This window comes from Trachurus japonicus, chromosome 14, assembly GCF_045865225.1.
Source record: "Trachurus japonicus isolate A0001 chromosome 14, Traja_1.0".
NCBI classification, from domain to species: Eukaryota; Metazoa; Chordata; class Actinopteri; order Carangiformes; family Carangidae; genus Trachurus; species Trachurus japonicus.
Genome location: NC_140920.1, coordinates 18,340,373 through 18,353,180, shown reverse-complemented (window position 1 = coordinate 18,353,180; position 12,808 = coordinate 18,340,373).

Genomic DNA, 12,808 nt, shown 5'->3' with positions numbered 1-12,808 from the left:
AAAGTTTTAATATTTTTTAATGCCAGAAAGTAACCGTTTAGATGGTCAGTTTATCCAAACAAGCCCTGTTTGGAAGTTTGCTCTGACGTTTTCGGAGAAGTGCAGAGCCACCTGTGTGAGCAGCCGGGTCAGGTGGGACCATGCAGCGGCTCGTCACAGAGGCAGCACTGGAGCCGCGATGGCTTGGTGGCTTGGCTAGCCCTGTTAGCCATGTAGTTCGGTCTCAAGTCTCCAGCGCCTCACTCAAACTTTACATGTACTTCCTAAGTGAGTGTGTATAAGCCATTTCTCCAGGATTGCAGCGTCCAGTCACTGTCTTGGTGGTACAGTAGTAGCAAATATTCAAACGAGAACTTTCAAGGCCAAGATGGAGAAGGGATCCATGAGAATAGCAGTAGAACAGCAACTTTGCAACAGTTATTGTAAAGTGTTACCAATAACAGTTTATTTTCTGACTGTAGCTCTGTATATAAAATAGATGGCATTAATATACAGTACATACCTTGAAGTCATTATCCGGTATTGACCTTTGCACAGAATCCTGAATCCAATATGACATAGATTCCTTCATCTCTGAGCAGAAGCAACATTTGCTTCACTTAATGAACATCACACATGGAACCTGTCTCACAGAGCCAGTGCAGGCTAATACATTTGTAGAAACAGAAACATATCTGTCCTCCGAGAGAGATGGCTGATGGACGTCTTAAAACAACCCAGCGAGGCTACTGGAACTCTGCCGGTGTGGACTGCACTCCGGTCTCACAGACGGAGACAGGAAGATAACAGGCTAATGATCAGTAGTGTCTGAATCCTGAGAGGACCAGCTCTCACTCTCCGATGCAGGTCACACTCTCCAATCAGCATCCACAGATACATAATGTTCCTCTCGTATTTATCTGGTGTTAAAGGAAAGGCTAAGTGGGCCACTGACCTTAATTGGTGGTATACTACTGGAGCGGCATACCCAGACTTGTAATAAAACACAACAGATTCAATAAGCTCAGCTGCACCACAGTTGGAAACCACCTTTTTTGGTCTTGACTGCTCTCTATCAGGTTATCGATCCTCCTTCGGCAGCACCCTGACGCTTATTAACCCTGCAGATTTAACCACAGTGAAATGCTCACACTGCTCCAGTGGCACCAAACGCTCTGCTGCTCTACAGGAACAGGAAAAACAAAAGCAGGGCGCAGTGTTGCTGCTGATCATCTTCCAAACCACAAAAATATTTGTTTTACATTCTTTTTAAAATTACTTTCTCTGCATCCCTCTTTTTTTTCCCAATTATTTTTTATTGCAATTTGAAGAGACATGAAATTTATTTGAGTTGGATTTTCTGAGCTCTAGTGATTTTCATTTGCGTAGTCGAAACAACAAATCCCTGGGGTATACAATAAACAATGTTAAAATAATCTAACAAATTAAATTAAATATAAAACATTTGCAGCTCAGACTCTAAACAGGATCCACAATCAGACTCACTACGATGCCGCTTCCCCTGTTGTTCAGCTCTCAATCACACATAGATGTGTTCTCTTCACAGAAAGAGGCAGATTGCTGTTGCCAGGCAACGAGGCACAGCTGTCAATCACGTGTGAGCCTGTGAGCCACACACAGAACTTTCAACATTATCCATATGCAGGTAATTACAATGGTGAAAAGGTCTTCACTTGAACACTGACCATCTAACTTCAAGGACAAAGTGCTTTACAATCTCAGCCTTATTCTCTCTCTCTCTCTCTCTCTCTCTCTCTCTCTCTCTCTCTCTCTCTCTCTCTCTCTCTCTCTCTCTCTCTCTCACATACACACATAAGTTGAGAAATTCATAATTGCAGTGGTGGTTTCCATTCTGTAGAGCATGTGCCCGTTACAATTTACAGATGTTCCCCGCAACACACTGCAACTTACTGTAAGAACACACACACAATGCAAAGACATAATTCACCATATGTTCACCATCTATAACTAAATATATTTAAACCCTCATGTTTTAAATTTTAACCTAATATTTCTGTTTTACATGTAACCATTAATATATATATATATATATATATATATATATATATATATATTTTTTTTTTTTTTTTCATATTCTAATATCTTATTTGTTACTTTAACTGTGGGTCAGAGAGAAAAATTTCAATCATCTGTATGTCCTGTAGATAAGGCAGAGTTGAGGATAACTTTCAACTGTAACTCTTTTTCCCTTTGAGAACTGAATTTACTGCACTTTAGTGTCATTGTTTGTCTCTGTCATTTCCTGTTTAATTCCTGTTTTATTTTGAAGTTCAGTATCCTGCCTTCCTGTGTTCTCCCACCTCATGTGTCTCACCTGTGTCTGATTGCACCATCTGTGTCTCATTTTTCCCTTATGTTTTTTACCTCAGTGTTTCTCACCTCAGTGTTTCCCATTGTCCTTTGTTGGTTTGTTCATGTGCTGTGTTGATTCCTCCGTACATGTTTTTTGCACATTTTTGGGTTCAGTCCCCTTCAAAAAGTGACATGTTGTTTCTTTGAAGGGAACTATGCAAGTCCGGTCACTTTTCCACTGTTTTGCTGACGCCCCTCCCAGCAATGTACATTTGTTTACAACAAAGCCAGCAGGAAAGCAATCCATGGATGTAGATCATAAACACGTTATGATAAATTTATTTAGTCTTATCTGTCAGGTTGGTTTTCGACCAAGAGGCACATGAAAGACAGAGAGCCTCTATTCTTTCTCAAGTCATGTATTTGACCATCACAATTACTCCAAAGCTGTTTAATTAAGGTTATTTATGGTAAAAATCCTGTGTAACTCCTCTTTAAAGTGCAGTGTGTTGAGCTGCAAGGCCCTCTGCATCACCCCTCACCCTCGCCCGACTCATCTGTCACTAGTGTAAACTTCCTTCATGCAAATGAGCTGAAACATTAAGAAACCTGGTTAGTGTATGGTGTTTTAATTCTGGAGATTTCCAGTGCCAAGAGGGTGCAGTGCTCCAGATTTGCATTTAAAACGGTTTCACATGCGCGTCAGTGTTATACATCATCACTAGCTCTCTTTGACTATTGATACAACGCACACTGAGAGCAAATACATCCCCATAAGTGATGCAAAGTGAATGAGCGGAGGTATCTTCAAAGGCCCTACCAGTGTCTCAGGAGGCTCTCCACCTGAGCTCCCTCCAAATGAACCTGCTCATCTCCAACATCTTACACACTCGTACGTACATACATTGTGCAGTATGTATATTAAGGCCCAGTGGAACCTGATGAGAATATTATTTAATATTCCAGTTATAGGACAGGGCTTGTTGTGCCGCAGGGAAATTCATCATCTATTGCGGCAGCTTCAGGCTCCAGGTTGATCAAATTAAGTTCCTGCTGCATTCTCTACTGCTTTTTGTAGATTTCCAATACTGCAAGAAAAAAAATAAATCCCTAGAAAACAGTTTGAACACCTGCAGTACTCAGAACAGAGTTTCCCTCATGTCCTTTGAGATTACAACAAGGCACCTAATAAGGAGAGAAAAAGCTGTGCGCACTGAACATGAACGCCATGAGGTAAACACACCTCTTCTGGTTTAATTTTCACAAGAATTGAAGGTGAAAATGTTTCTGGTTCTACAGTGATAAATGCTGGAAGTATGTTTTTAAGAGCCATTTAATCTACAATCTGAAAATGTGTTCTCGTGGAAAAACCACAGGTCTCCACTTGTTTCCACATCACTCACATCACATCAGCCTTCATTAGCAACTGGAGTATTTTAATAAGTCACAGCTGGATTCCCACCCACACACACACACACACACACACAAACAACAATTTAAAAGTACTGTATCAGTGTCAGTGGTATTGCTGCCAAGTTATTACCTGCGTTGCGTATGGATCACTGCTCCCTATACTGTATCCTTTTACATAGACCTCACAGCCTACTCAACTGTTGGATTTTCATTTCATTACATCTATTGCTGATGTATTTTGGACAGAAAATATCACTAAAATGTCACTGTCTCCACATGCAGCTGCTAAAACAGTGAAAAAAAATCTACTTTTTCATGTCTATGTCATTCCGATTCATTCAAGAAATTGACAACTGCAGTCAAAGGTGTCTTTTTAATCTGATTACAGTAAAGGCCAACAATATGTGGTTCTAAAAGTTTTTCTTCGCACTTTTGAAGACTGTTTGACAACACATATTCGACAGGTATAAGAAAAAAAGGATGCCAATCGGTCCCAACCCCATACAAACCACTTGACACCAACGAAACAAATATGAATGAGCTTCATCATGTCATTAAAATGGTACTGCCACAAGCATCAGTAACATATCAGTGAGGTATTGATCCGTAACAGTGCATTTGGAAAGTGCTCAGGGTCATTCCTCTGTCCATTAGTAGACACAAACTCACAAACACAACATCTCAGTAACACTGAGAGTTTCTTCAAATCTGGCACAGATAATCGGCTTGAATAAATGAATGAATCAGTTAATCTTTATTGTCCTTACATGAACGTAAATTAAGTTTCATCTGACCTTTTACCTGGAAAACTGGTTAATCTGATAAATTCAGAATACAAATGAAATACATCTAAAAATAGGTTTAAGAGCAGCAGCATCAGTTGAAAAGCAGCAGCACAACTATGAATTAATATAATATAAAATAATATTTAAAACCTGAGATTACAGTATAATTTCTAGTTAAATAAACCAGGTTGATTTTGTTGAAACTGGATATTTGTTTGGACATTATGTTTTTCTTCCTATCCGTGTACACCACACCCCATGGTGCAGCAGTGGCCCTTTGATTTGTATGATTTAAAGTTTGGTTTGAAACTTTTTGTTGTTTTTACTTTATTGGATATCAAGTATTAACGTTGACGGCAACTTGATTTTTTTTTTTATCCTTGAGGATTTTCCAGCTCTCAGCCGAAAGGCTTCTTCAATTCTAACAACTGATGTGGGATGACACTTTGGGATTGGTCCTGAGAACAGACCCATCATCTGGGTCATTTGGTCACCTGGGCCAACTACTCATCAGTGAGTCACTCCTTGCCTGGCCCTAGTGACCTATGAAAAAAAAAAGTACGAACCAACACAAGAACTGAAAAAAACAGACCAGCTGCCTCTCAACAGCCACCATGACCTAGATAGCTGGGAACCTACACAAACTGGAGTATTATTGAATCGTTTCTGACCAGGTTGTGGAGCAAAGACCAATCAACACACTTCAAAGTTATATGTTGTATACCTATGGAGTGTATAGATTGATGATCATTGGTTGTGGTCTTATTCCCTCTTATACTGTAAAGCTTTCTCTTGTCAGAGACAGATCAAGGCACCGCCCATATCTTTCTCAACACTTTCAGAGCTCTGGGTGTTTTGAGGTGATGCTCTGCCTGCAGGTCTCTGGTTTTAGTTAATTTCATTCCAGGCCAGAAGCTACACACATCCATTATGGAGGTGTCAGGCACAGTGCAGTGTAGCAAACCGATGTATCATATCCCTGTGTGCCACAGATCAGGCCTCCGAACAGGCACCGACCTCTGGCTTGCTGACAGAGGTGACCTCATTATACCTAAAGAAAGGGGGACTGAGGGGGGGTCTGTGCAGGCCATGACCCTGCTGTGTCTTTACCTGATAAACTGTGATTTGAGAAAAAGAGACATTAATCACAGCTACTGCTGAGCTGCAAATAATCTGAATGACTGCAATTTGAAGGGGATGTGTTTTGAATCCAAATACATTCTGAATAAAAACATCATCTCCAGTTTGAATATCAAGGATTCCTTTCAATTTTTTAGTCACTGATTAGAAAACAACTTCCTCCAGAGAGGGAGCACGAGCTTGAATTGAATGACAGCCTGCACGCTCTTGACCCTTTCATAACCTCATGCTTGCGGTGATTAAATAAACACAGATGTTAATGCTCCCATTGTTTTTCAGCTGCCTCACTGTCATAACATGTTCTAAATTAATTACCAGGATATGAAAGCAATTGTAATTATCTCCTAAAAAAAAAATATGGAAATATTTTAAACATAACACAGAGAAATATATAGGCTACATTTGGAAGAATAAATAAATGAAAATTTGTTTTTTGGAAGTTGGTGATTGAGCAGACATTATACTTTACATTAAAGAATATGTCAAGTATGAGGAGTAAGACTCACTATACCCTATGAGCTTTACGAAACGTTTAATGATTGAAATGCATTTAAGTCATGTCAAGTCAATTAAAACTTCATTGTCATTTTACCAAGGTAGAAACAAAAAGAGAAAATGTTTCTCAGAGATTAACTGAATGCACATGTCCTCTTAACGAACACAGCTGGTGATTATAATGTAATGATGTGATTTGCCAAACTGTTTTAACTGTTTTTATGTTTGTTTTGTTGTTGTTTTTCGAGTGTGTACTTTATGTGGACCTACTGTGCTGCTCTCTTGGCCAGGATCCCCTTGCAAAAGAGATTCTGAATCTCAACGGGATTATTCCTGGTTAAATAAAAAATGAAAAAGTAAAAAGAAACATATTGGAAGCCTGGTATGTAAAGATGCTTTCATGAATTCTGGTGTTCGACAATTATTGGGTTTTTTTATTATTATTGATAACATCAACATTTTGTCTGATCATTTCTAAATCTGTAATGAGAAATAAAAATGTGAAGCCATTAAGCTCATTTGTGTGTGTGTTTTCATTTTTAGAATGAACCAGTCTTTCCCAGGAAACACAGTTTCCAGTGTTGAAAAGTTTAACACTGTAGGTAAAGAGAGTCGGTGAAGTTGTATAAGGCAGATGTGCTCTTTCTTGACTGAGAGGAGATGACAGAATTAAATTGCTAAGCCACATTCACTGATGGTAATTTCACAGTTCGGGGATTTCTGAGAGCTTGTTCTATTAGCTCTGGGCAAGTTGGACATGTTCAAGATCCAGTGGCCAGCAGCTGCTAGCTGCACAGTTCCTTTAACCTTTATCTACCAAGGAAAGGTATTAGAAGGGTATTATGTCTGCTATTCCACTGCAGCACCTCGCTCCACGTTTCTACACTCACACCTGGGACCTGGCACCTCCCAGACTAAGCTGACGCCTCCTTCAGTTCAGACCTGAACATCTCCATTTGAGTGAATGGGAGTTCACAGCTGCAGCGGAGTGGCACTGATCCTAACGTTTCTCTCCTGATTCTGCAAGTTAAACCAGCCTAATAGGTCACATGTGGGTGTTTTAGGTTGTAGTTTAAGTTAAGACAAAAACAGCCAACCTTTTCTGTCTGACACGTGAGAAAAAGGTGAGAAACCCTACATCTCTACGTGTCCCTATATGTGTCACCTGTTGACATGGTGCTAATATGAAAACGAAGACATTCTGCAGCTGTTATGCATCCACTGTGTTCCTGGTGTTGGGCATAGCCTGTAAATCTCAAACTAGCTCTGCACTTCAGTCCTGCTGTTTAGAAGAGGCTACATCCACCTTAATTTACTGACTGTTAAACTTGTAACAAGCTTGTATACTATTGAATTGTTATGTTTACAGAACACCCGTTTCCTTAACTCAGGATATTTGCTGATACAGATACCAGTTTTATTTTTTCCCCAAATTCCACAGAGCTGACTAGTAGCTGTAGCCTAACTTTTGGGAGCTGAGTCAAAGTGGAAAATAATGAAGCATCTTTTATCAGTGTTGGTTAAAAAAAATAATTAAATAAAAAATTAGATTTCCCTGGCAAGGTGCAGATTGGTGCAGATTGTCTGGGGCCTGAGAGCACGCCGTACTGTTAGCAGCATGAATCACTGATCAATAAACAGATACCACCATCATTTAGTTAACTCCCAACACAGGCTGGAGGAACCGAGGCGGCAAACCCCTCTGTGGGAGTTCAGCCACACAGATCCATTGTGACAGTTTGACTTCATAGCAGGGTGTCCAGCCTGTTTAATTGTTGACACAGGCAACAGACGGTGCAGCAATATGTCTTATTGAGTTACTATTATTGAGTTCCTGCACATAACAATGAATCTTGTAAAGTTACAGCCACTGAAAATAGCTCTGAAAGAGACAATGTTTTCTGTAGTTTTCTCAGTTTCTCAGATGGTGTTGGTATTATTCTCCTCTCTTTTTTCAGCCTTTTCACTGGTTTTGAATTGATTCTTCTTATCATACATTTTTATCACCTTTAAGTACTTATTACCAAAACAAATCTAAATATTGTAATCTTCAATAATAATTTGGTATTAGTCTGTGTCTTGGTGTCTGATAAGGAAAAGAGGAAAACTTGTGTTGATGGAGTGGTTAATATAATGTGAGCCGAGTCTGCAGCCAGACCATATGGGGGGGGGGTTGAATGGTGGGTTGGGCGGGGTTTGGTGAATGCTCCGTTATGACATCACAGAGTTACAGAAGTCCTGACGGCTGGTTTTAAAGCTCAGCTGTGTGCATTTCTGTGGACTGAAGCATTGATACATTCACAGTAATAATATGGAACCTAGACCTACACATGGATATTTAACTTTGTACTCTATGGGGACTTTTGAGATTGAGAGCAGAGGCCAAACTATAATAATTACTCTTGTTTTGTTTTTGTTTTTTAACACCAGCATGCACCTGTCATTTTCGCTTCACACACTATGTTTGCCTGATGCCTCTGCCCCCCCTGTGCTGTCAGTAACGCCAGATGGAAGGTGGGAACCAGAACAACCCCTGCATTTAAAGTTTAAAGTTAGTGCAAATCGCCAGAGAAGATGCGCCAAGAGGAAACAGCTCCAATTTTACCTGCACATGTTGCTAAAGGGATTATGCATCATGGTTCCTTGGATGTCTCTCCTGTCCACTGAGATACACTCTGCCTAAAAATGTGAAAAGCTCCATATACCACAAAGAAACAGCATCACAGAAATGTACCATGGACTCAGAATATTTGACTGAATATTTGGCCTCCTTATCTTGTATTGTTAGAGCCTCAGTGTTCTCTGGCATCCATGTCCAAAACAGTGTAATGACAGAGCACTTTGGATACGTGTACTACTGAGCAGAACAAAGAACCAGGAGAGTGAAAATAGTGCAAATAGCTGTTTTTTTTTATTACACCTGGTGGTGAATGGTGCTGTGGTCAGGTTTTCCAGGGAGTGAACAGGCAGAATTTCAGTGTTCCAGACCCTGCCACAGACACAAAAAAGAAGGGGAAACACCAGGAAATGGGAAGGCATTCTTTGCTCCCTGACATGAGCCTCCACCAAAAAGCATCTTGTATAGGTGTTATGTTCAATGCTATGCTGGTTTCCATTGGGATGTTTTTTTTTTTTTTAAGCTGGTCGGATTCTTCCAGCTCACACCTAATTTTTCACATTTTGATGTTGTTTCGTGGGAACAAAGTCCCCCTGTGGCTAATGAGCATCTGTTTGTGTGGATAAGACATGAGCGAGGTGCAACAGTCATTGCTGCTTAAAGAATCATTTCACATTGAAGTCATTGGAACAGACAGCCAGAGGACGGCAGCAGCCCACGTGCCCACCAACGAGCCCTGTGAGACCCTGCAGCTGTGATAGGGAATGACAACTACACATATATTATTTGTTGATTTGGGTTTTTAATCTATTTTCTATTTTTGTGGGGAAGCCATGACAGAAACCTTACAGGGAAATCAAAAGAAGAAAAAATCTAAATAAAACACAAAACACACTCTCTTTAATCTCAAACAATTCATGAAATTGGTGTTTTAGGTCGAAAACAGACATAAAAATACGAGGACAATTTCTAATAAGCTGTTTTTAGACTAAAGCCGGAGGGCACATTCAAGCAGAGCATTTGAGTGATGCTGCTTTTTGGACCCATGGTTAAATAGATGGTATTAATTGTTTCTGTGGCATGAAAAATAGATTTGAAATTCCTGCAATTATAGCACAGTACTAATGTAAACAAATAGTTCAGTAACGGCTTAAAGTTCCTCCTGGTAATTTCTACTGTACCCATAGGTACGAAAACAACTTTGGTAGGTTTTAGAAAAAGAAATGGGTTAAGGGTTAGAGTGCTTCCTCTGTGATTGTTGATACTGATACCAGTACTCTTTATCGGTACCGATAGTTATCGGTAATCTTATTGATACTACAAAAAAAAATAAAGACGTTACAAGATGTTAAAGCAGAAGTAAGCGATCCGGTCGTTTTGGCTAACTTCTTGTCAGCCGATGAAGTTAGCAGTCCCCGCCCTCTTCCCTACGTCACCACATTCACGTGCATCCCTTGGCTGCACACACAGAGAGGACCGCCCTTGTATGCCGTTCTCTCTCCTCATTGGGTAAAGGTAGTAGGATACAGGGAAAGTTTTCTCCTCGGCTTACAGCAGAGCAGAGTGACTGACAGACCAAACACTCTATATAAGTGATTGCGGTCGGAAGATATAACTATTTAAGACTTATATTAACACAAACATCCCGCTTACTTCTGCTTTAAAATGTTTTTTTTTTTATTACCACCAAAAAAACTGCCTTTTAAAGCCTTAGCAAGTCAACAGTTGCACCTGCAGTGAGAGGGATTAGGCAGCTACATCTACATCTGTCATCATGATAAAATAGGGTCCCCTTCTATGGCTCTTAATGAATATTTAGCTTTTTAAAGTTTTATTGCTCTGACTCACAGCTCATGTCAGCTCAGGTGATCTGCAGGTTATTGTTTCACTTAACTGCTCCAACGCTGCACCCTGTGTGTGCGTGTGTGTCTGTGTACAGCGCTGACACAGACAGGCACACACTGTAACACTGCATCTACAGCAGCCTTAGCGCATGTCCTTCACGCTGTAGACCAGCCAACATATGAGATGTGTTACCGCAGAATAAGTGACACAAGCAGCTCCATGTTTTCAGTCAGAGTTTTCTCCTCCACTTTCGCTCTGACTCCACTCTGCTCCTAACAGCAGCAGACATGATGATGCTGGAGCCTCCTCTGTCTCCTCAGAACAGCTGAACAAAAGTCCTCTTACTAACTTATTGTGCAATGCATTTGCCAAATTACCAAGATTTTTTAAAAACTGTTTTAATGGTAATTTAAATGCTAGGAGCTTAGACAAAGCTGCAGTAAAGTAACCATGGGATGAAGAGGATCTGCAGGCCATCTGGGAGCCTAGTTAACCTCAGCATCATTTAGTCCTTCACTTTCAGTTACATCAAGCTACTTCCTGTTTGCTACTCAACGATTGTCTTTTCAACCATGAGACAATGCTGCTGTTTGTAACTGAAACCAAACAATAAAGGATATTTATAGATAAGTGGGGCGGTTTCACTCGCTTTCAGATAAATGTACAAGTGTTCATGTGAAACGTAAAGCCTGTTTAAAATACGTGAAGATATAACTAAGTGCAGAAAAGTAACCAGTTAGAGAAAACTTTCCAGCAGAGAAATATGATTTAAGTTAAACACCTGCAGGTTTTTCCTCTGTAAGAACTGCTACACAACCTCGGAGAACAAAATATGCAGCAGGTAGCAGTGTTGGGCACGTTACTTTTAAAATAAGTAATCAGTTATAGTTATTAGTTACTTTCCCCAAAAAGTAACTGAGTTGGTAATGGAGTTACTACATGATAAAAGTAATCAATTACCTGGAAAAATAACTATTGTGTTACTTATTCTATTAAATGCTCAAATTATGTCAAATTACAAATTGGAATAGCGGCACGAGGAAGAGGTGGAGTTATAAACAGTTTTTTTCCAACCAGTTGATTAACTGAAAATAATGTGTATTTAACGTACACATAACGTCTTTTATTTACAGTACTGATGCTACTTCTTGAGTCAAGTAATGCTGATAACGGCGCATCTTACTGTCAGTAATGGTAACGGTGTTGTAACGGGGAAAACAGTAACTTTTTTGATCAGCCTACTCGTTACTGAAAAAAGTAGCACCGTTTATTTTAACGCCGTTATTACCATCATATACATAGATATGACAAGCAATGAAGTTATAATGAAGATGTAAAGTTAACAAAAAGTGTTTCAATGACATAAAAGTAGCAAGGGGCTTAATTATATGGAATAAACAAAACCCAATTAGCTAAATATACTGTATGCTAATTGTACAATCGTGGCTTGTTTCAGAGCATTTGGCAAAGTGCTGAAGCAGCACCTATTGCTGGTAACTGAGAAAATGCAAAATATTGATGTTGTGTTATGTCATTCTCCCCTGAATTGATTAATGTATTTCCAATTATGTATTATAATAGAAAATCATTACTTAGTCTGTGCTCTCTGTTGTTGTTCAAGTTAGGAACACTGACGACATTTGTGTCCAAAATATTTGTCACCATTAGAACTGCAGCAAACATGCAAACTCCTGACAGTCCTGCCTCAAATTTTGATTGAGCACCAAATTATCGGATCGCTGTAGCATGAGTGGGCTGACAAATGTTGCTGCAGGAGGACAGAGGTGCATTTCATAAGAAAGATAGTTTTTAATTTTGCATGTATCAAACTTTCATTCACTTTCTTTATACAACAGAGCAGATCCACCACTTTGGTACTGCTGTATTTGTCTTTGTGGCGAGGGAGTGTTAAAAAAGTACACGTTCACAATTGTGACCGACTATAAAACACACCTTTTCTCCTATTTAAAATAATGATTGATTATTTCAAAGGGTTGCTAATGGCACATGATTTAGATATTTTCATGTCTGGGAAAAATTTGGGGTTATGTTAAAAGTACAATAGTTAAAGGTTGAGTGTGTATATGAGGGTAAAACTGTGATATCTAACATTATTTATTATGTGAATTATTATTATTTATATTTGCATCACACAACTTCCTTACCGTAAGGGTCAAGTGGGAAACAGAAGAGGGCCTAG